At 39.8% G+C, this 23,065-nt stretch overlaps 1 pseudogene; it reads right to left on the bottom strand.

Annotated features, from left to right (window-relative positions):
- Nucleotides 1-23,065, bottom strand: part of LOC114634046 — a 23,717-nt pseudogene extending 652 nt beyond the window's left edge.

Raw genomic sequence — 23,065 nt, 5'->3', positions numbered from 1 at the left:
AGATGAATTTTTTGTGAAAAGGCTTTACCACATTCACTACACTCATAGGGTTTCTCTCCAGAATGTGTTCTTTTATGCTTTCCAAGACTACTCTGTTGTGAAAAGGCTTTACCACATTCATTACTTTCATAGGGTTTCTCCCCATAATGTGTTCTTTTATGCTTTTGGAGATGACTGTTTTTTGAAAAGGCTTTACCACATTCATTACATTCATAGGGTTTCTCTCCAGAATGTGTCCTTTCATGGTTTTGTAGATGACTGTGTTGTGAAAAGGCTTTACCACTTTCATTACATTCATAGGGTTTCTCTCCAGAATTTGTCCTTTTATGAATTTTGAGACTACAGTGTTGTGAAAAGGCTTTACCACATTCATTACTTTCATAAGATTTCTTCCCATAATGTGTTCTTTTATGCTTTTGGAGATGACTGTGTTTTGAAAAGGCTTTACCACATTCATTACATTCATAGAGTTTCCCTCCAGTAGGAATTCTTTCATGCCTTTGAAGACCACTGTGAAATGTAGAGGCTTTATCACATTGAGTATATTCATAGGGTGTCTCTCTGCCAAGACTTCCTTTATGCCTGTGAAGACAATTGACATGTGTAAACACTACCACATTGATTATAGTGATGACTCTATTCATCTATATGATTTAATTTTACAATTTTGTCTAGTTTATTGTAAAAAGAGATCAAATCATAAGGTTGTATAGCTTGTTTGGATTCATAAGTTTCTACTTCATTATGGTTCCTTTTTGCATATTGGAAGATAGCTGTGGTTGTTAAAGTGTTTAGTACATGGTTCATCTTTCTGACACCTCTTTCTCATGTGAGGTTTTCCACAATTCTAAAGAGAACTGGAAGAACTCAGAGCATTGACACAGTGATTGTACTCATCATTTTGCTATATTGTCATGTTACATTTGCAAAATAAACCAGGAAAAACAGAAGAATGTCCATATTCCTTGTACTCAAAGGGCTTTTCTGCAGTGTGAATATATTTACATATTCTCAATGAAGTTGGATACACAATTAATTGTAAACTCGTATCACCTTCACAGTCTACTCAAAGTGGGGACAACTGTGTATCTTTTAATTGTTGTGAGAGAGAAAGGCACTTTCCATGTTCCAGGTGCTCACGTGGCTTTTATCTAATGTGACATGTATCATTTATGGGAAGAATAAAAATTAAAAGGTTTCCACATTTCATTCATACAGTTTAACTGTTTGTTCATCACAGAGATGTAATATCAGGATAAAGGTTTCTCCACCATAACTTTTTTGCATCTCATAAATTACCCTTCTCACTAAACTGTGGTAAATCATTAAACGTATATGAGTAATGTGGAATTTATTATGGAATGTTTGCCTATTAGGAGATTTTAGACATATTCTTATCATCTAATCTATGTATATGTCCTTTGCCATAACTGAGAGGTATCAACCTAAATCAATTGGCAGTTCTATAGAGCAGTTCCCATGGGGATATAATTAAAATGTAATAGATGTTAAGTCCTTGTCCTTTTTTTAACTACCTGACATTGAGCTACATGGTGTTGTGAGAATTTACTAATCATCAATACACTTAAAGCTATGCTTCCTTATACTGAGTTTTCAACTTCAAGGGGACACTCAAATTTCTTCAGAGGCATATTTGTATCAGCTTGAACATGAAACTTACCTTCCACGTATTCTAGAATTTTGAAGATGTTCTTCAATATTATTGTCTTCTGATTTGTAACCTAAAATATATTAACAGAAAATGTATGATATATAATTGAAAACTGATGAAAAGTTAAGTTACTCTCCTCAATGAACCTGAGAACTAAGCCTGATTTATTTATCACATTGTTCCTCTTTCACAATCAAAATTAAAGAAGAGCTCAATAACCAAGAAACACCTTTCCTAATATTTTAAAAAGTGAATTAAAATTCATAGTCTTACCTATAGCAGTGAGGTTCCTGTAGGTCTCCAGCATAACATCTGTGTAGAGATTCTTCTGGGAAGGATCCAGCAAAGCCCATTCTTCCGGAGTGAAGTTAATATGGACATCATCATATGTCAGTGCATCCTAAAATATCCATATATGTGTTGAATATAAAGCATAATTCTGACAATTTATTAAATACATACTTCTTTAATAATACATTCATATAACTCTGGTGATTTCCACACTTACTCCATGTCACAGAAATCCTAATGTATACCAAGTCATTTTAGAAGGAAACTGAAAAGGAGGTCCACCCCTGTCATTTCTGGGTCCTTTAAATAGGATGTAAACTTGCAGGAGAAAGGCCTATTAACAGCCATACATTCAAAGACAAATAGATCAATACTACACACATCAGAGAAATGATCTGAATGATGACTAACTACAAAAAGAGATAGGGAAGCTGAGTGTGTTGGCTTATGCCTTTAATTGTACCACCCAGGAGACAGAGATATGTGAATCTCATTGGAGACCAGCCTAGTCTATGTAATGAGTTTCAGGACTGCTTGAAGTAAACATTAAGAACCTGCCAACACCCCCCCATAAAAAACAACCACATTAACAAAAAGCATTTGCAAAAACTCTGAAGGTCTAAGTAAACATCCTACAAAGATTTATGCATCCACTCCACTTCTGTATTCATCTTCTAGTAAACGGAGTGTCACCATTTAAACTGTAGGGTTAAGAAAAGTTTACTAGAAGAGAATGCCTGTTGAAACAGCTAGAGATGGACAGATGAAAACATAAGCAATGTATATGTAGACCTTAAAAACCACATAGGGTAGGAGCAAGGAAACAGGAATTAACAGCACATGGTCTTAAAGATGAGATGGTTTCAAGTGTCACTGAGATGGGTTCAGTTCTCAGTGTGTACATGAGAGCATACAACAACCAATAATCTCAAGTTCAGAGGTTCTAAGGCCATCTTGTTATGATGTTGAGAATCATGGATACAACATGAGATGGGCATCCATGCATACAGGAAAGATACTCAGAATCATTTAAAAAAAAACATACAAATGACAAAGTCAGCTTCCTCCAAGAAATGCAAACATGGTTCAACATAAAAAAAATCAGTCAATATATTCCATCATATAAATAAAATGAAAGAAAAAGAAATCACCTGACCATCTCATTAGACACTGAAAAAGCCCTTGTCAAACTCCAGTGCCTCTTCATAATAATAAAAGTGTTTAAAGACCACGAATACAGGGGACATACCTACACATAATAAAGGTAATTTACAAAAAGCCTACCGACAACAACAAATTAAATGGAGAGAAATTCAAAGATGCTCTACAAATATCATTAAAAAAAAAAAAACAAGGTTGTCTGTTCTGTCCATGTCTATTCCAATAGTACTGGAAATTCTAGCTAGAGCAATAAGACAACTAAAGGAGACCAAGGGAATACAAATTAGAAAGAAAGTAGTCAAATATCATTATTTAGAGATGATATGATAGTACATATAAGCATTACCAAAACTCTACCAGTTGATAAACACCTTCTGCAAAATGGCTGGATACCAAAGTTACGTCAAAAAAATCATAGCTCTCTTACATACAAATGACAAATGGGCTGAGAAGAACATTACAGGAAAAAATGCTTCACAATAGCCACAAAAAAAAAATTGAGACAATTGTCCAAAAGCCAATAAAAGACATGTTTGATAAGAACTTTGAAGAAAATACCAAAAGACTGAAAGATGTCCCCACACTCAGGCATTGGTAGAATTAACTTAGTTAAATGGACATCCTACCAAAGCAATCTACAGATTCAAAACAATTCCCATTCTATTCCAGCACAATTATTTTCAGACCTTGAAAGGACAATCCTTAATATCATATGGTATCATAAAAAACTCAGGAGACCTGAACAATAGTAGAAGTTCTGGTGGTATCTCCATCCTTGTTGTCAAGTTATATTATAGAAATATAGTAATAAAAATTTCATAGTATTAGCATTAAAATGACATATCAATCAATGTAAGCAAAGCAAAGACTTGCACATAAATCCACATAGCTATGAACATTTAATTTTTGATAAAGAAGCTGGAAAGATACAATTGACAAAAGAAAGCATCTTCAACACATAGACCTGGACTAATTGGATATGTTTATGGGAGTACACAAGTACATCCATATTAATCACCCTGTATAAAACAAAATCAAATGTATCATAAATCTTAACATAAAAGGAGAAACACTGAACCTGATGGAAGAGAGAATAAGGGATATCCTTCAAGACATTCACACAGGAGACAACTTCCTAAACAGAAGACCAACCATGCTAGCACTAAGATCAACAATTAATGAATTCGATCTAATGATACTAAAAAGGTTTTATAATACAAAGAACAACTTGAATACGACAAAACTGACCTGTACAATGAGGAAAGATTTTTACCAACTGCACATCTCACTCAGGCCTGTATCAAGAATATATAAAGAACTCAATATACTAAACCTCAACAAACTTAAAAATCCTAGTACAAAATAGGCTATGCTTCTAAACAGAGAATCCTCCATAGTGGAATCACAAATGGCTAACAAACACTTAAAGAAATCTTCAATGTCTGTAGTTTTGAGGGAAAATCAAATCAATTCCACTATGAGATTTGATCTCACAAATGTCAGAATGGCTAAGATCAACAGAATAAGTGACAGCTCATACTAGCAAGGATGTAGAACAAGGAGAAAATTAACTCATTCCTGTTGGGAAGAAAAACTTTCCACTGTGGAAACTGATATGGTAGTACCTCAGAAAGTGGAGAATCAAGACTTCAAGACACAGCTATACCACTCTTGGGCATATACCAAAAAGATGTTCTATCTTAACACAAGGACACTTTATCAATTATATTTATAGAATATTTGTTCATAGTACACAGAAAGTAGAAGCATTCTAGAAATCCCTCAGTGGGAAGAATGGTTAAAGAAAATGTGGTATATTTCAAAGACAGTCTTGTAGTGATGGAGGATAAAAAACCTGAATAAAATATTATCTCTCATTAGGGCAGGCTTCCCATGGTGGGACTGAGACACCAACTAAACCACAAAACCTTCGACCCACAACTTGTCCTGCCTGCAAGATGTGCTGGGCCAGTGGTGGCTCAGAGCTTGTGGGTTTAGCCAATCAACGCCTGACCTAACTTGAGACACACACCATGAAAGGAAGTTCATGCATGACACTTCCTGAATGGCCAGGAACAGGAAGGTGGATGGCTCCGAGATCGAAGGTTGAACCAAACATGACTGATTCAAATTTTTTTTTCAATTTAATTATTCGTTATGATATTCTGCTATATTCAGAGATGCTGCCTATCTTGATAATCAACAGAGAGGCTTCCTCCAGCAGCTGATGGGAACACATGCACACACCCACATTCAAACATTAGGCAGAGTTCCAGGAACCTAGGGGAGGAAGAGAAGGAAGAATTGTTGGAATTACAAGTGTTGAGGATACCATGAGAACCCAGCAGAAAAGACAGTAAGGATGACGATGACCCATGGGGGCTCAAGGAGACTGAACCAACAATTATGGAGCCTGCTTGGGTCTGTGCTAGGCCCTCTGCATACATGCTCTGCTTGTTCACTTTGGAGTTTTACAGGGGAAGAGGGATCTCTGAATCTTTTGCCTGTTAATGAAACCCTTTTTCTCCTATTGGGTTTCCACGCACAATTTAACTTGACTTCTGCCTAGCCTTATTGCATCTTGTTATATCTTGTTTAGTTGATATGAGTGGGAGGCCTGTTTTTTTCTGAAGGAAGGAGAAGCAGTGGACACAGTGGAGAGTGAAAATGGGACCCAGTGCTTAAAGAATAAAGAAAGGGGAGGCTTTGGTCAGGATGTATTGTATGAGAGAATAAAGAAAAAGAAAAGGAAGAAATTAAATACAGACTTTACACCTCCCACAAAATTAACTTAAAGTGACCCCTAAACTGTTATGGTTTTGACCTTTCAGCGACAGCTATTGCTTCCAAACAGAAAGGTCTCATGCTCTAGAGTACTATCTGGAAATGGACATTGTGAGAAAGGCTTGCTATGCCTCTGTAGACACTCATGTTCCCTTGTGGTTTCAGGTAAACACACACCCACTGAAGCCCACACCCAAAATGACATGGAAGAAAGTTTAATGTCTATTCCTGCCACATGGACTATGACACAAATGTAGACTCTGTCTCATCTACACACTCAAACCAGTGCGTACCTGAGAAACCTCCCAGCTTAGAAACTGTTTGTCTCCCTTGGAACTGAATTTCCCAGAATCATAGAAACTAAGGATTTTTTTTACTTTATTTTATTTTATTAATTTACTTAATTATTTGTATTTTGTTTTTTTTGGGGGGGGTTGGGGAGAAGGTTCTATATGTAACCCTAAAACTCATTCTGTAGACCAGGATGAACTTGAACTCAGAGATCTGCCTGCCTCTATCTTCTGAGTACTGGGATTAAAGGTGTGCACCACCATCCCCAAGCTTTTTTACTTATTTTTTATTTATGTGTATATGTGGATGTATCTATGGTGTGTGTGTGTGTGTGTGTGTGTGTGTGTGTTATATAACAAAGGAGGTAAAAGTAAACCTGATCCTGTTGTGAGTCACATGATACGAATCCTGGGAAATGAAGTACGGTCCTCTGAAAATGCATCAACTGCTCTAACCACTGAGCCATGGCTCCAGCCCTAGGATTCTAATCAAGTATTGCTAAAGGATAACCCTCATCACATCTCTTCTACCAATTTCTAAACTATTTGTAAGGAAAGTGGAATGCAACACTCAGAACTTCTACAAACTGCACTTTCAGTTTTCAAATCTGTATTCCCACGACACCAAAATCAATGCTTGTGTGTTACAAGGAGCACAGCATCCCAGAGCTGTGGCTGCAGAGCCTGTCTTTCCCCAAGGAATGCACAGTAAGGAAGATGTGGAGGTCAAGGACCACTGCTCAGGTTGCTCTATGGACCAACAGAACCACAGTCTAGTTCACAGTTCATCCCAGTCCCACAGCTCTGACAGCTCAGCTGGCTTGCTCCTCCTTATCTGGGGACAGTGGTCCCCACACTCTACATGGTATGGCTGTAGTCTTCACAGCTGATATAGCAGCACCAAAGGAGAATCCTGAAAGGAGCTCACAAACTACCTTCCACTGGTGCTTCTGACTGCTAGCCCTTCCCAGAGTTGCTCATTAGCCTGGGCTACCCAGGTGGGCCTCAGGAGAGCAGTAGATCCTTCTGGGTGAGCAGAAGTCAAGTTAATCAGGCAGCACAGACCTTCCTAGCTCTGCCCTTCAATTATAAGGGCAGACAGGGCCCTAGTCTGGAAAATTGGTATTTTAGTAGAAACTCTTCCAGTCTCACAAAGCACTTCCTGTTCCTCTTCCAAGACAAGAGGTCTCTTTTGTGTATGGTCCATTACAAACTCAATGCCCAGTGGAACCATTTCTGTGTCTCACAGTTGAGAAGTCCTACAGCCAAACACAGGTCAAATTTCAACAGTAACAACAATTAAACCAAAGAGAGGAGATGAAACTCAACACATAGAGGAATATATCAGAGAAAGGAAAAAGAATTTGGAAATGATGTAATTAGAATAGCAAAAATTATTTTTTTAAAGTTGAAACCGGCTTTACGGCCCCATGTGCACCAGGGAAAAGTAGTCTGTAGAAGACCACAGCAAGGATTACTCACACCTTTTCTCTCAGGCTCTCCATTTGCAGCCAGGAAAAGCAACACTCCTGTCAGACATGGCCATATCAGTTTGTTCACATCTTCTGTTTGTTGGCTTAACTAATATAACTACAGTAATTTGATTTCTAGAACTACATTCTGTTAGTTCTTTAGATTCTTGAGTTCCTGGTCTGTGGACCCAAGAAATGGCCTTCAGGACTTTTACTGATCATCTAAAAGTGATTACCCAAGTACTCATTGGTAATCCCAACTGCTGCCAAAGCAGGAAAGCTCCCACCCTCCTTCCTGCCTTCCTGTTCTGTACTGTGACTACACCAGTCCCAAAGTTGGCCAGTGAACACAATTCTTACACAAATTCATTTATAATTTCCTAATAAAAGCCAGGGAGGGCAGAGAACAATGCTTCACAGATCTCTTTTTCCTTCTCCCTAACTGGCTTGGAAGGAGTTGCAGGACTGTCTTTCAAGCACTGGGCAGCAGAGGAAGGACTAGGTGTTCAAAGCAATTTGCAATTACATAGTGTGAGGCAAGTCTGAGCTATAGGAGACATTGTTCTAAACAAAAATACAAACCAATAGCACTTGAGAAACACACAATAAATTCTTATTGACCAGGAAACATTGGAGAGTAGAAACAGATAAGATGACAAAAGTGATATATTTCAAGAAAATGAAATTTAAAAGATGATACACATAATGGACTTTTTTAAAGGTAAAAGTAACTGAAAAGGACTTTGAAAAAGAGTAGAGGGAACAATACTGATTGATCGTGGTCTCATAGGATGTTGGGCAATGATCCTTCTGTTTCTATTTTGCGGAATGATTTGAAAACTATTAGTATTCCTTCTTCTTTCAAGGTCAGGTAGAATTCTGTGCTAAAACCATTTGGTCCTGGGCTTTTTGGTTTTGGTGGAAGACTTTTAATGACTGCTTAGATTTCCTTAGGTTTATGAATCTCCTTAAATTGTTTACCTCATTGTGACTTAGCTTTGATAAGTGGTATCTAGGAAGAAAAGCATTCATTCCATTTAGATTTTCCAATTTAATACAGTATACGCTTTTGAAGTAAGAACTAATAAGTCTTTGTATTCCCTCGGTGCCTGTTGTTGTGTCCCCCTTTTCATTTCTGACTTTTGTAGTTTGGATAGTGTCTCTCTGACTTTTAATAAGTTTGACTAAAGGTTTGTCTACCTTGTTGATTTTTCTCAAAGAACCAATTTTTGGTTTCCTTGATTCTTTGTATTTTTCTGTTTCTAATTTATTGAATTCAGTCTTGAGTTTAATTATTCCCTGCCCTCTATGCATATTGGGTGTACTTTCTCTTTCTTCTGTTTTCTAGAACTTTCAGATATGTTGTTAAGTTGCTAGTATGGAATCTCTCCAAATTCTTTATGAAGACACATAGTGCTACAAACCTTCCTCTTAGCTGGGCTCCCAGTGTGTCCCATACATTTGAGTATGTTCTGCCTTCATTGTCAATGAATTCTAGATAGTCTTATTCTTTCTTTATTTCTTCCTTAGCCTAGGGATCAATGAATAGACAGGTTTTCTGTTTCCATTAAGTGTGTAGGCTTTCTATTGTTTCAGTTGTTGTTGAAGTCTACCTTTGTTCCATGGTGGTCTGAAAGATGCATGGGGATTATTTCAGTTTTCTTGTATCTATTGAGACTGGCTTTGTGGCCAAGTATATGGTTAATTTTGGAGATGGTTCCATGAGGTGCAAAGAAGAAGGAACATTCTCTTGTGTTTAGAAGAAAGGTTCTATAGACATCTATTAGGTCCAGTTAATTTCTAATCTCTGTTAGTTTCATTATTTCTTTATTTAATTTAGTTTCTGTATGGATGACTTGTCCATTGGTGAGAGAGATGTTGAACTCTCCCACTATTAAAGCACATGGTTGTGTGTGCGTGTGTGTGTGTGAAAGAGAGAGAGAGAGAGAGAGAGAGAGAGAGAGAGAGAGAGAGAGAGAAAGAGAGAGGGGGGAGAAACAGAGAGAGGGGGGAGGGAGAGTGGCAGAGATGTTGGGTGTGGTTTCTCTTGATTTTGCTGGGGTGAAGTTAATTTTTTCCTGTGTTTTCTTAGGTTTTCTTAACCTCCTTTGTTGCAGTTTTACTTGGAGTATCCCCTGTAGGGCTTGATTTGTGGGAAAGATTTCTTTAAATTTGACAAAGCTGCCCACTCTCTCCATGTCTATTCAATATAGTATTTGAAGTCTGGCTAGAACAATAAGAATACTAAAAGAGATCAAAGGGATACAAGTTGAAAGAAAGATGTCAAAATATCTCTATTTTCAGACAGTATGATAGTATACATAAGGAGCCCCAAAATCTTACCAAGGAACTCCTACATGTGATAACCAACATCAGTTAAGAGGCGGGATACAAAATTAACTCAAAAACACAGTAGCCTTCTTTGTACAAATGATCAAGAAGCTAAAGAAGAAAATTAGGGAAATAATACATTTCACAATATCAATAAATAACATAAAATAACTTGGTGAAACTCTAACCAAGCAAGTCTTCAGGACAAGAACTTCAAGTCTTTGAAGAAAAAAAACTGAAGACCATCTCAGAAGATGGTAAATTTTCCTATACTCTTAAACTGGTAGGATTAACATACCAAAAATGGCTATCACACCAAAAGCAATCTATATATCAATGCAATTCCCATCAAAATTGCAAGATGATTCTTTACAGATCTTGCAAGAACAATGCTGAATTTCAAATAAAAAAACATACCCAGGATAGCTAAAACAATCCTTTATGATAAAAGAACCTCTAAAGGTATCACCATATCTGATCTAAATCTGTATTACTGAACAATAGTAATAAAATCCACATGGTACTGTCATAGAAACAAACAAGGTGACCAAAGCTAAGATGCCTAGTGAGAGGGGATACAGAACATGAAATGGTCAACTCCTATAAAAAGAAAAGATTTCCAATGGAAGGATGGGTATACCAACCTTGACAAAAACCATTGACCCACATTTTTTTCTTGTCAAAAGAAGTGCAGAGATAAAGAGGGGACAGAAAGTGAGGGAATGGACAACAAATTACTGGCCCAACTTGAGTCCCATGCCATGACAGAGCCCACCCTTGACATTAGTATTATTATTCTGCTATACTTGCAGAAGGGAGGCTAGTATACCAATCATCTGAGTGGCTTCACTAACCAGATGAAGAAAATAGATGCTGAGACCTAAAGCCAACTACTACAACTTGATTTGCCAAGTTCGGGTGATATCCATAGGGGTTTCCCCCTTCCCTGAGGAGTAAGAGAGAGGTGCATAGAAAAAGGAAAGATGAGAGGGAGGAACTGGAAGGAGAGTAGCGAGTGGAAGGTCTGATGAGGAAGTAAAGTCATTAATGAAAAATTAAACATAAATTGATAAACGAACAGAGCAACATCCCTGGGTCTTTGTAGATTAAGGAGCAGGGGCAGAGAATCTGGAATGTCTGAGGCATTTCTCTCTGTAGATTTCATTGTTTCAATGGAAAATTGCTTGTTTAACTAGAGAAATGAAAAAACACTAAGCTGAGCCTGGCAGTGGTGGTGAACGCCTTTAATCCCAGCACTTGGGAGAGAGTCATTCGGATCTCTGAGATTGAGGCCAGCCTGCTCTACAGAGTGAGTTCCAGGACAGCTAGGGCTACACAGAGAAATCCTGTCTCGAAAAACAAACAAACAAACAAACAAACAAACAAACAACACCACTAAGCTGTTGGGTTGGTTCTGATGCTGCTAAGGTCCTGCTTCCCATTGGTTTTTGATCCATCAGTAAAGATGCTAGCAGACACTGAGCTAAGTGGAATAGGCAGGACTTTTGGGTTCCTGCAGGCAAGCGAGCAGACTCAAAATGGGGAGAAAGAGAGTTTTTGTCATGCTTTGGAGGTAGAAAAGCCAACCAACTATGTGAGATCTCTGGCAGGTCTCCGTTGGAAGTGTTGAGCTGGGACTGAAGGTAACTGAGCAACCCAAGTTGAGGACAGATTTAGGGTATTGAGCTAAGAGTATTGGGGAGGGCACGCTTGTCTCTGAAGATTAATGATGCCCAGCAATTGAACCAATAAGTCAAGTTGAAATTGAGCAAAATTTGTGTCTATGTATTTCATCCGCAGATTCAATATTCTCTGGGAGGGGGCTGGTAGCTCACAGGTTCCCAGAGTTAAGGCAGGATAGCAGAGTCAACAGTAAGCAATTCTGTTAGAAGAAGTGGATATTGAAGTGGGTAAAGTCCAAGAACTTCTCTGAGTTTGAGGTTTCTCATATACAAAATGAGGCATTAAATGATCTCCAAGGGCCCTCTCAAAGCTCTAATATTCCTTAATTCTTTCTACTATATTTCCTAAATCACAGCCTATGTAGACAGAAAGATCACTGGCAAGTGTGGGGAACTGCTCTAATTTTTTTTTTAAGACCAAATAAAGTTATGGACGCGAGGGTGAGGCAGGGAGAATCACCAATTGACCTTGGCCCTGTATACAATATTAGCTGCTGGGGTCTATAACCTGACACACAGCTACAAACAGTGAGTGGCCTGTGTCTCAAACCTCTGAGCTGACTTAATTGTTTCAACCAGGATTGCATATATCTGCATAGGAAAGTTCCCTAATTGGAAATTCAATATTCATTGGCTTAAGCTATCCTCCCAAATGCTACACCTACCAATATGGCCTATCATCATTCACAAGGCATTAATCAAAATATGTCGAGAAATTACAAAACCACCCGACTACTTGAATCAGGTCCTTCTTCATAATGGAGGCCTCTGCAGCTGACTGTCTTAAACTTGAGTCTGTGATCTACCTATTGCCTTCTCCACTTCCCCCTCCTCTGTACACAGTAAACTATTCCTTCTATTCTGGTCTTAAAGCAGAGGCCATGCTGCATACACAAATCCTTTTCCTAGTGCTTAAATGTTTCTTGTGGTCTAAGTGACTCAAATTGGGAATTCTAAAACTCTATGATGATACAACCCCTTAATTTAAGAATTTTAGAATTTTAATTTTAGTCAAGGAGACAGCAAGCTATGTACCCTGTAAACATACAGATTAGTCTATATCTAGGGTCAAGCCTACCTGAAACAATGTAACAGACAGACTCTAAGAACCATTTTCCCCAGGTGGTACAGCTCTTCCAGAATTAATATGTCTGCCCAGAGAGAAATAACTTGATGAGCCTAAGATATTAATGAAGAAAAATTCTTGAAGAATAGCATGCATCCAGCACTGGCTAGTGCTCAAAGAGGAGCCAGCCTAGAACAGATTTTCCATCCTATATATGCTTCAGACACCAGGTTACTCCTTGAACAATTCAAATAGGGACAGGAGATTCCAAGTCTAACCACTTGGGAAGAAGGGAGATTTAGACAACAAAGTATTCCTAGGACTAATTATTAAATACACCAGTGTCCTGGAACAGCAAGTCATTCTTCAGTGACAGGATCCAGAAATGAATGTGCCAGACTATGAGAAAGATTGAAAAAGTATAAGGGGGAAAGGATAAAAGCTGGGGTGGGGAGTTGTAGAGAGCATGTCAGTAGGAAATTAGAAGAGGCCAGAGTAGAGTTGATGTTCACTTGAGGAGCAGCTAGCTCATGTCAGCTCTCCAGCTCAGGTCAGTGCTGTGTGTAGCAGATAAGAAGGAAGTAATGATGTCACTGCCCCTTATAACTAATCAAAGCAGAGGCTCACAGCAGGCAGGCCGAGATCCTGATGCTACAACAGTGAGGACTGCCCTGCTGTCTGGCTCTCTGACAAAAGGACAACTGGTCGCATCTATGTAAGAGTATCTAGAGGAAGTAACCAGCGCTTAAGAAGAAAACGGGACTTTTATGGCACATCAGGTCTTAATGTTGGTTATGACGCTACCTGCTCCTTTAAGCAGCTTCTTAGACTCCTGTCATTTAATATGGGCATTGGACTAGTGGCTGTTTCAAATCAGGGTTGTCTCCTTCCTTATGGTTGGAGCCAAAATGTCTACACAACGCTGGTGAACAAACATGTGTATGTAACACCTAATCTCTTACAGGCCTCATTAGCATACACATCTTTGGGGTGTTTCAGAGGCAGCCCACCCTTAGCTAAACTCTACTTTATGTGACATCTCCTAAGCATTGGTAAATCCTTTCCATTATCAATTGTACCCGTTTACATCTCAGCGTAATAGAGAAGTGCTGCTTAACACATAAGATTCCATTTACAACATCCACCAATAACTCCAAATGGATCTTACTCCTAAATGTTAAGTCTGAAGAACAGAAATTCTAGAGATAAACTAAATCGGCAACCTGCCTTCCTCTGGTGTACAAAAAGCATGGTGATGTTGACTACAAAGATGTTTCTACACACAGCTCATGTTCTCCAAGCTCTGCACAGATTTATCCCACAGAGCGAAGTTATTCAGAGGCCACCACTCGGGTATAGGGAATTACAGGGTCTACAAAGACTTCATACAAATCCACATCTGGCCGCTAGTTCCCATCCAGTCCCAAGGATCGCCTACCAAAAGGGATCCCGAGGCTCAGCAGCCCATTCCTCCCCAGACTGCCGCCCCTCGCTCACCATGTCGTGCATTTCAAGCTCGCCCGCACCCCTCACAGCTCCCGGTAAGCACAAAGAACCACTTGGATTTTCCCAGCTTCAGAACGGAGCCTTGAGCTTTGTCCTGGAAAAGCCCGCCTCCCCTATGAGTGACGCTACGATTTCAAGTTCTGATTGGTTACTGAAGCCTGAGTCTCTCCTTTGTAATTGGAGTTTAAGGAAAAGCACAGAACATATTTCCTGCAGCTATGTTCCACGCTGGGGCAAGATGTTTCCCAGATCTGCAGGTATTTCCACTTCAGTAGTTCTTACCCTTGGCTTTCTGTAGCTTGACTTCCCTCTTAACTTGCTTGGTAGGCACTTTCCCTTTTTCCTCCTGGACACAGGGTAGCTAGTTTACCCAGCACAGTACAAAATGTGGAGTGGAGTGTTTCTCCTGTCTCACAGGTGGAAGGGTGGCCAAGATATTAGTAGTTAAGGAGAGATTTTAGAGAACAAACGTTTGTTCTGTGGGTTCACGGTGAGGTCAGGTGAACTGCAGCTACGTTTTCCCTGGTAGGCAAGGGTACATTGGACAATCCTGAGAGAAAACCTGAAACCAGATCACAAACACAATGAAATGTGTTTCTCCCACAAGAAGGCTGGATAGTGGGCTCCATTCCTGTAGGCTTTTTCTTCCTGAAATTCAGGTTTATGTCTTGACAAATTAACACTAATAATAAGTGTAGTCTTCACGGAATTTGAATAATTAGAAAGAAATGGTTGGAGGAAGAACTCTGTTTATGGGCACTACTCTTAGCAGTTTTCTGAGTTAAGGTGAGACAACACAGCTGGATTAGTCAAGGTTCTCTAGATAAACAGAACTGATAAAATGAATTTCTCTTTCCCTCTATGTAAGTAGAAAGGGGGTTTATTAGAATGGGTCACAGACTGTGGTCCAGCTACACCAACAAGTTCTCTCTACCAATTAAGTATGAAGAATCCAGTAATTCATTTCATGAGGCTAGGTGTTTAAGCTGGGCTTCATTATATACCACATTTTCAAAGTAGTAGGCTCTAATGCCAGTAAGGAATGAACTTGCTAGAGAGATAGGACAGAGAAAGAGAGACAGAGAGAGTGAGAGAAAGTATTTCTTTTTTCAATGTTCTCTATTTATGTGGGCTGCCACCAGAAGGTGTGACCCAGATTAAAGGTGGATCTTATCACCTCAAAAGATCTAGAAGGGTCTTTCTACTTTATAAGTTTTAATTGAGAAAAATCTCTCACAGGTATATGAAACTCTTTGGGTTTTAGTTAATTTGTAGTAAATTTGTCTACCAAGAATAGCCATCATAACAGACAAGACAGAAGAGCTTAGAGATATTTCTTACCAGCAGCAAGCACAGGAATCATTTACAAAAACAAGAAAAAAGTAAAGAACGGGCACCATGGGAGATTTTCTTTAGGGAGTCTGGACACATCCTTGTAGAGTTCTGCCTGATTTGGTGGCATTCTTAGCTCAACAGTTATGATTATAGTTATGATTATATTCAGAATTGTTTTTTAGCTATCCCAGATTTTTTGAGTTTCTATATAATGCTGCAAATTGTCCTTTCAATTTCAGTGACCAGAGGAGAGGACGAAAGAGCAAAGTTGATCTTAAGCAGTTAGCCCCTGAGGTGTTTTTAATCTTAAACAAACAGTGTTTGCTAGATTACTCTAGCCATGATGTAATGAACTGCTGGCACATCAAGAGTAACTGTGAGAAGAATGAACTAAAGATAAAAATGGTGCTCTTAGGATGCATGCATAGAAGTGATGTCACAGGAACACAGCAAGTGTGAGATACAATGAGTGGGGCTTGTTCTCTCTACTTATTAGACAGTGGGTTACACAGTCTGGATTCATAGGAGGAATGTCAAGTCTTCCGGAAAGGTCTTGTCATGTCCAAGGGGTGAACAAGACTTTCCAGGTGAATTCTCAGGGTTATCTTTCTACTCTGAGAGCAATGTTTGTAGAGATGAGGCTGCCCAGACCCATTCTCTGCCACCCTCTCTACAGATCTACTTTGCACCTACTCCAATACTTCCATCTGAGTCCTCAGGAATTCATCACCACTCTGCTACCAAGAGTCCTCTGTCTCAGGACATGCCTTTTTGCTTAATATCTGATTAGTATCCAAAATGAAATCCTATCTGGGATGATTTCACCTATAAGATTGTTGCCTATGAATGCTACCATTTAAACTGGAGAGAAAAATGTCTGTGAAATTGTATGAGAACAATAATCATATATTATCATATATAAATGCCTTCACTCATACACAGCAGAATTTGTCTTGGCTTCCTTCCCTATGCCAAGGCTTCTCTGCTGTCTGTCTGCACCATGAACACTGCTGGGATTCATTCTGGAGCAGAAATTTTTTTGTGACTGAAATTTTATGCTAAAAGCAGTAAAGGAAAGTTGTTCCCATTCATTTATTTTGGACATAGATGCACAGACTGGGAGGAGGGAGGAGAATAATTGTCCTTTACACTTATGTCAGTAAACTGTTCAAAGGCTAAAACACCCTCCACTTGGCTTCAGGGTCTGAGCTACAATAGTCAGGAAAATAATTATGTAAAACAGATATTCAGCAGATCAATAACAGAACAGGACTGAGTGTACAGGCCTGCTCTGACAGTTAACAGGTTCTCTAGCACAGAACTGAGGATGCTTCCAATTCCTGTGGTGTCCTTCACTGTATCCTGCTTACTGGAGCTCTAACATTGAGGAGCCACTATGTAACTGCCTGTTCTTGTCAGTCAACAGAGACTAGCAAGAGAGAGAGAGAGGATGGAGGGGCAATAGACAGGAAAAATGGAGACAAGGCAGAGAGTCTGATCAAGTCTCTCTCTTATTGAAAGGAAATCCTGGGTATTTATATGCTTTGCCACGTGCCTTGCCCTTGTGGACAAGCACAGCTGAAGGCACTATGTCATGTGCCTTGCAGTGTGGATACCACATGTGCCTAGCAGCTGGGGGCACTAAACAGCAAAACAAGATATATAAGAAAAACAAGATGTTTATCAGAGTGTGCTTAGCTGTTGTGAGCTGTTGAAAACAAGTCTCTTGTCAGGGTATATGGCTTGAGATAGCTGCAAAGATGATAGCCACTTTCTGCCAGGAGTTGGCTCCCAACAGGTCCCCCTTTTTAAATTTTTTTCAAAAGGGAAGGCTGGGAAAACTTACGGAAACCATGCCTGCCTTAGGTTGGAACAAAGGACCCCAGCCTCCCTTTCCTGTCTTTGGATACTCAACAGCCATTGGTTGAGCTCCTGTTTTAGGATGGTGAGGCCTCCCAGTCTTGAGGGTTTGAGGTGTTCTCTTACCCATCATTGACTATCGGGCTTAGTGTGTAAGTTAGGGGTTAATCCTCATCAGTCTTGATGAAAGAGGTTTTAGAGTCCCCTACTTCCAGCCTGTAATAATGGACCTGTATGAGTTTCATTTGAATAGCATCTATCTGTTGTCATACAAAAGCCATCAGTTTGTTGAACAGCATGAATCCGAGAGACCAGAGACTTAACAATGCCTGAATGGTTGGTATAAAAGTAACATTCTTTTTCAAGGGTAGCACACAATTACCCCTGTTGGAGAAGTTAAAAGTCTAAGCCTTGTACCCACAAATTTTGAAATAGAAGAAATTATACCAATGAAATCCTTGAATTTGCATCAGCTTAGTAACAATTATACAGATTTCTACCAAAAGATTATGGCAGTGTAATCAATTTTAGCTCTTCCTCCCTGTCCCAATAAAATCATTACTTTTCCCTAGAAAGATAGCCTAATATTAACCACCTCAGTCCCCAAGTCCAGGGAATTGGGGTGCCGACTCTTCATTAACTTCTTCTAGCTGAATATGGGCATTGAGATATTAGAAGACGGATGAGGAGAAGGGTAAATTGGTAAGCCTCTGATGTCTGTCTTAACTGCATCTAGCTGGAAGTACAGGACATCGGTGGACATGCAGGAGACAAGAAGATTCATTCACCAAGGCTGTGTATTTTGTAATACACAAATCTCAAAACAAACTTCAGTATCAAGATAATTATTTTGATTTTCTGGAATCTAGTCTTTCAGAGGCCTACCTCTGTCATGTCTGATCCATATCATTCTGGAAGATATAACCACTACCTTAATGACCTCTAGGAAAATACATAGAAAAACCTTTTTTTCCAAAATCTGCCTATCCTTGAGCCAGTAACCAGAAAAGCCTTTACACTGACTTATCCAGAGGGAAAATATAACTACACAACTCAGAATCACACCCATTTTGAAAGTTAAATCAAACTAATTCAACTGATTAACACCATCTTTCTGTATAGTACTCTGCCTAGAGCAACCTTCTAATTATCTATTTATCTGTTTGGCTCTCTTGACTCATAGCAGCCTGTAATTTACTCTTTGCATCTTTAAAGCTTTTTTCATCTGTTCCTGCTACTTATTTCTTGCCCCATTTCGTTACTATGGCCTACTGGCCTCGATGTGGCAGGTTCTCACATCGATCACCTTTGTTTCACTTCTGAACTTTCCACAGACCCTTCTTCCAGTAATGCCCCTCACTGGGTCTCTTGTTCTTGCTGCTTTGCATTGAGCGCTACTACCAAGCCAGCTTCATCAGTCAACAGGTTCTCCAACACAGGAGTGAGGATGCACACTTCCAATTCCCATGGTGTCCTTCACGGTATCCTGCTTACTGGAGCATTCCATTGAGGCCAAACTATGTAATGATGTGTTCTGCCCCACATTTGAGGCCACTCTGTACCAACCGTTCTGGTTAGTCAACAGGGTCTAGCAAGAGAGAGAGAGTGGACATGGAAGGGCAAGAGACACAAAGAATGGAGACAAGACAGAGTCTGATAAAGTTTCTTTCACTGAAAGGAAATACTGGGTGCTTATATGCTTTACCATGTGCCTTACCCTTGTGGACAAGCACAGGTCAAGGCACTATGTCATGTGCCTTGCAGCGTGGACACCACGTGTGTCTAGCAGCTGGGGGCACTGAACAGCAAAACAAGATACATGAGAAAAATAAGATGTTTATCAGAGTGTGCTTAGCTGTTGTGGGCTGTTAAAAACAAGTCTCTTGTCAGGGTATATGGCTTGAGATAGCTGCAAAGATGATAGCCAATTTCTGCTAGGAGTAGGCTCCCAACACCAGAACAGGATTCTGAGCATAGAGAAGGACTCTTCACCTCCTCCCTGGTTCAAAATGAAATGCCAGGTGCATAACTGGGACACGAAGAAGCATGGAATGTCAAATAATATACACTTTATTGTGGTTTGAATAGGTATAGCCTCCATAGATTTGTGTGTTTGAATGTTTGTTTATAGGAAGTTGTACTTCTGAGATTCTGGCCTTGTTTAAAGTAGGTGTGGCCTTATTAGAGGAAGGGTGTCACTGTGGAGTTAGACTTTGAGGTCACATATGATCAAGCTATGCCCACTGTGGCAACAGTCTCCTTCTGCTGCCTTCAGATCAATATGTAGAATTATGGGCTCCAGCAGCATGACTGCCTACATGCTGTCATGATTTCCATGATGGTGATAATGGACTAAACCTCTGAAAATCTAAGCTAGATCCAATAAAATGCTTCCTTTTATAAGTGTTGCGATGGTCATGGTGTGTCTTCCCAGCAATAAATCCCTAAAACAGAAATTGATAACAGAGACTGGGATATTGTTGTGGTAGGTCTCACTATGCTTTTGTTTCAAGCAATTTGGATTTGGAGATTTTGGGTTAGGAAAGCCCTGGAATGTTTTAAGCTCTGCTTAATTGGCCTTAATTTAGCATGGTATCTAGACATCATCCTTGTCATACTTTAGCAAAGAAAGTGGCTGACTTTTGCTCTGGTCCAAAGTGACTGCATGTGGCATACGGTGCAGAGACTTAGATAAATTGCACTGGCATGGGAATCACAAAACAGCTCAATATAAACTCTATCCTGTAGTTCTCTCTTAGGAATAATACTTTGATGAAACAGACAAAATTTGACACGGAAAGTACAAAATGTATGATTCAAGGATTAAAGGGATGCCAGGAAATAAAATGGAGCTCATTCCTGTGTTCCAGGAGATAACCTGATTAAAGATATTAAATGGAATTGAAGGAGTGGTGATCTCAGGGCAAGAATCCACCCAATTATTCTTCTATCTTTTGAAAAGAAGGAAAATAAAGCTTAGGTCCATGTATGTTGCTATGTGCTTTCAATCCCAGAATGGAAGAGACAGAGGCAAGCACATCTGTGAATTCAAGGCCTGCCTGATCTAGAAAGCAAGCTCCAGGTGAAGAAGAGCTTAGGTCCAGGCATGGCAGTATACATTTTTGAGCAACTTCAGCACTCATAAGTCAGAGTCATGCAGATCTCTGAGTTCAAGGACAGTTTATAGAACAAGTTATGGGACAAACAAGCTCAGAGAGTGAGGAAAATTATGGAAAAATTGAAACCTAAGGAAGATGTTACTAGTCAAGGGGCCCATGTTCCAGACGCATCAAGCAGTCCTGCTTTAGACATATGGCTGTCTTTAGAATCAAGGATGCAAATCTCTCTGTGACTAAGAAAAGCCACTGACACAAGGAATATGTCAGGGTTGTCCCTGCATGAAGGCCTAAAGAAGACCCTGATTAAAGTTGTAAAAGTTAAACCTGGATGTCCTTAGACACCCCAGAATACTAGAGATGTCAGGACTGTGGGACAATTGCTAAGGAAAGTTACTAATGTACTCTTGAATTAGCTCAAAAGAAAGAAGTGTGTTGTACTCACCAAAGCTGAAGTGTTGGTGATCTGAAAAACATTAGACATGGAGATGCAGAGTTTAGAGTTTGCCCACCTGTTGTTTTAGGTTTTTCGTTTGTATGTTTTATATGTTTGGAATTTTTCTGCATTATGTTCTTCTCCCTGTATTGTAGAGCAGCAGGATATATCCTGTGCCATTATATGTTAGAAGCATTTGATCTGTCACTTGACTTTCACTTTATAAGGGATTACAGTTAAGAGTGTAAGGGTCCATGATTAGCCTTCGAATGACACCTCAGACTCACATATTACTTAAACACAAAGTGATTTATTTTTTCAGAAGTCCAGCATGCAGGGGCCTACAATCTACAAAGATGGAGAGGCCCTGAAGTGAGTTTGCAGGCTTGGTTTAAACATTAGTGGACTATTGGGTAGGGCTAGATGACCTCTACTTTAATCAGAAGATCTGATGAAGGTTGGAGAAGTGGCAGGAGAATGGTTGTCTCCCTAGGATACCAGGTGCTCAGGAATGGAGGCTGCTGGGATAGCAGGCTGCTCATCGCTGGTATGCTTACTCCAGAAGATGAAGCAAGCAATGCTGCGGACCACCCGTGGAGTGTCCCGGCACCGAACCAGGGAATGGGAAGATATTCAGGTGGGGAACGGATTCGGCGTGACAGACAACACGAACACCAGAGAGGTTTCAATGCTGCAGCAATTTTTACTAACTCATAGCAAACTTTTTATACAGTCAAAGCAGGAACTATACTTTTGACAAGATGCCAAGCTAGACACTTCTTCAATTCTTTTTTCTTTACATCATAACAGAACTAATCATCATTACAAAATCATAACTTCCAAGGAAAAAATACAATGCCCTGGTGACCTACCAGACTGGTGATCACCTCATGCAGACAGTTTCAAGCTTATTCTTAGAATGTGGTTGAACCTACTGCCAGTTCTCTTGGCCAATCTGTCTGAATTTTCTTCAGCAATTGCTTAACTTCTTCTATTTTTCTGCACATCAGCCTATGACTCTCCCTGCACCAAGCTGACCCTGCATATTTATCTGTAGCATCAGCCTAACAAGACCTATGGCTGATCTTCTGCCTTTACATTCTACATATGCATTACAAGCCTCACAAAGAACACAGTTTCCATGCCATTCAGGGAATTATTCCTGATGGCTTCTTCTAAAGAATGTTCAAAGGTTTGAATCACCCTGGCTTCTGTGACTACCATTATGGAGGGCCATGCAATAGCTAGAAAATTAAACAAAACAACAAAAAGAATGAAACCAAATCCCATATCCCTGCAGAATCCCAGAGGCCCAAGAGGCACATCTCCACAAATATCCAGGCTTCTGCTGCACACTCTGCCTGACAGAGGAGAAGGTTCCAGAGCCACTAGAACTTCCCTCAAGTCTTTTTTTTTGTCACACTGAAGCTGCAGTCAGCATGGCTGGCAAGGCAGGTGTGGCAAAGCAAGGATTATAGGAAGGGAAAGAGAAACTTATCTGTGTGGTTCAGGCTCAGCAGGTCTCAGGAAGTTGGGAAGACACTTACTTTGTCTGGCCTCAGTGTGAGAGGAAGCACCTAGCTGCAAAGAGTACTGAAGTGTCAAGGCAGGGAGGATGGATACAAAGGTGGCTCCACACTGTCAGAGGAGAAGGGAAGGCCAATGGAGTAAGAATTTTATGAAGGTTGTCTGGGTGGGATCAGTGAACTGGATGTAAAGTGAACAAGAAAAAAAATTGAAAAGAATAAAATCTTTCCAATAAAACAATGCATGTGGTATTGTGTTCCAGCTACAAGCCTATGGAGAGCAGGACTTTGAGTATGGGGGTAAGAATATGAACCCTACATGCTTTTCTACAAGGAGTGGCACTAGTAGGAAATGTAGCCTTATTGGAGTAGGTATGACAGTGTCTGAGGAAGTGTGTTACTGTGTGTGTGACAAAGTCGGCTTTGAAGTCATTTATGTTCAAGCTACAACCAGTATGGTGTACAGTCTCTTTCTGCTACCTGTGGATCAAACTGTAGATTTCTCACCTCCATCACCAGCACTATGTCCACATACAT

Source organism: Grammomys surdaster, unplaced genomic scaffold (assembly GCF_004785775.1).
Source record: "Grammomys surdaster isolate TR1022 unplaced genomic scaffold, NIH_TR_1.0 842, whole genome shotgun sequence".
Taxonomy (NCBI): domain Eukaryota; kingdom Metazoa; phylum Chordata; class Mammalia; order Rodentia; family Muridae; genus Grammomys; species Grammomys surdaster.
The sequence above is the reverse complement of the archived record's forward strand: the minus strand, read 5'-3'. Positions and strand labels throughout refer to the sequence as shown.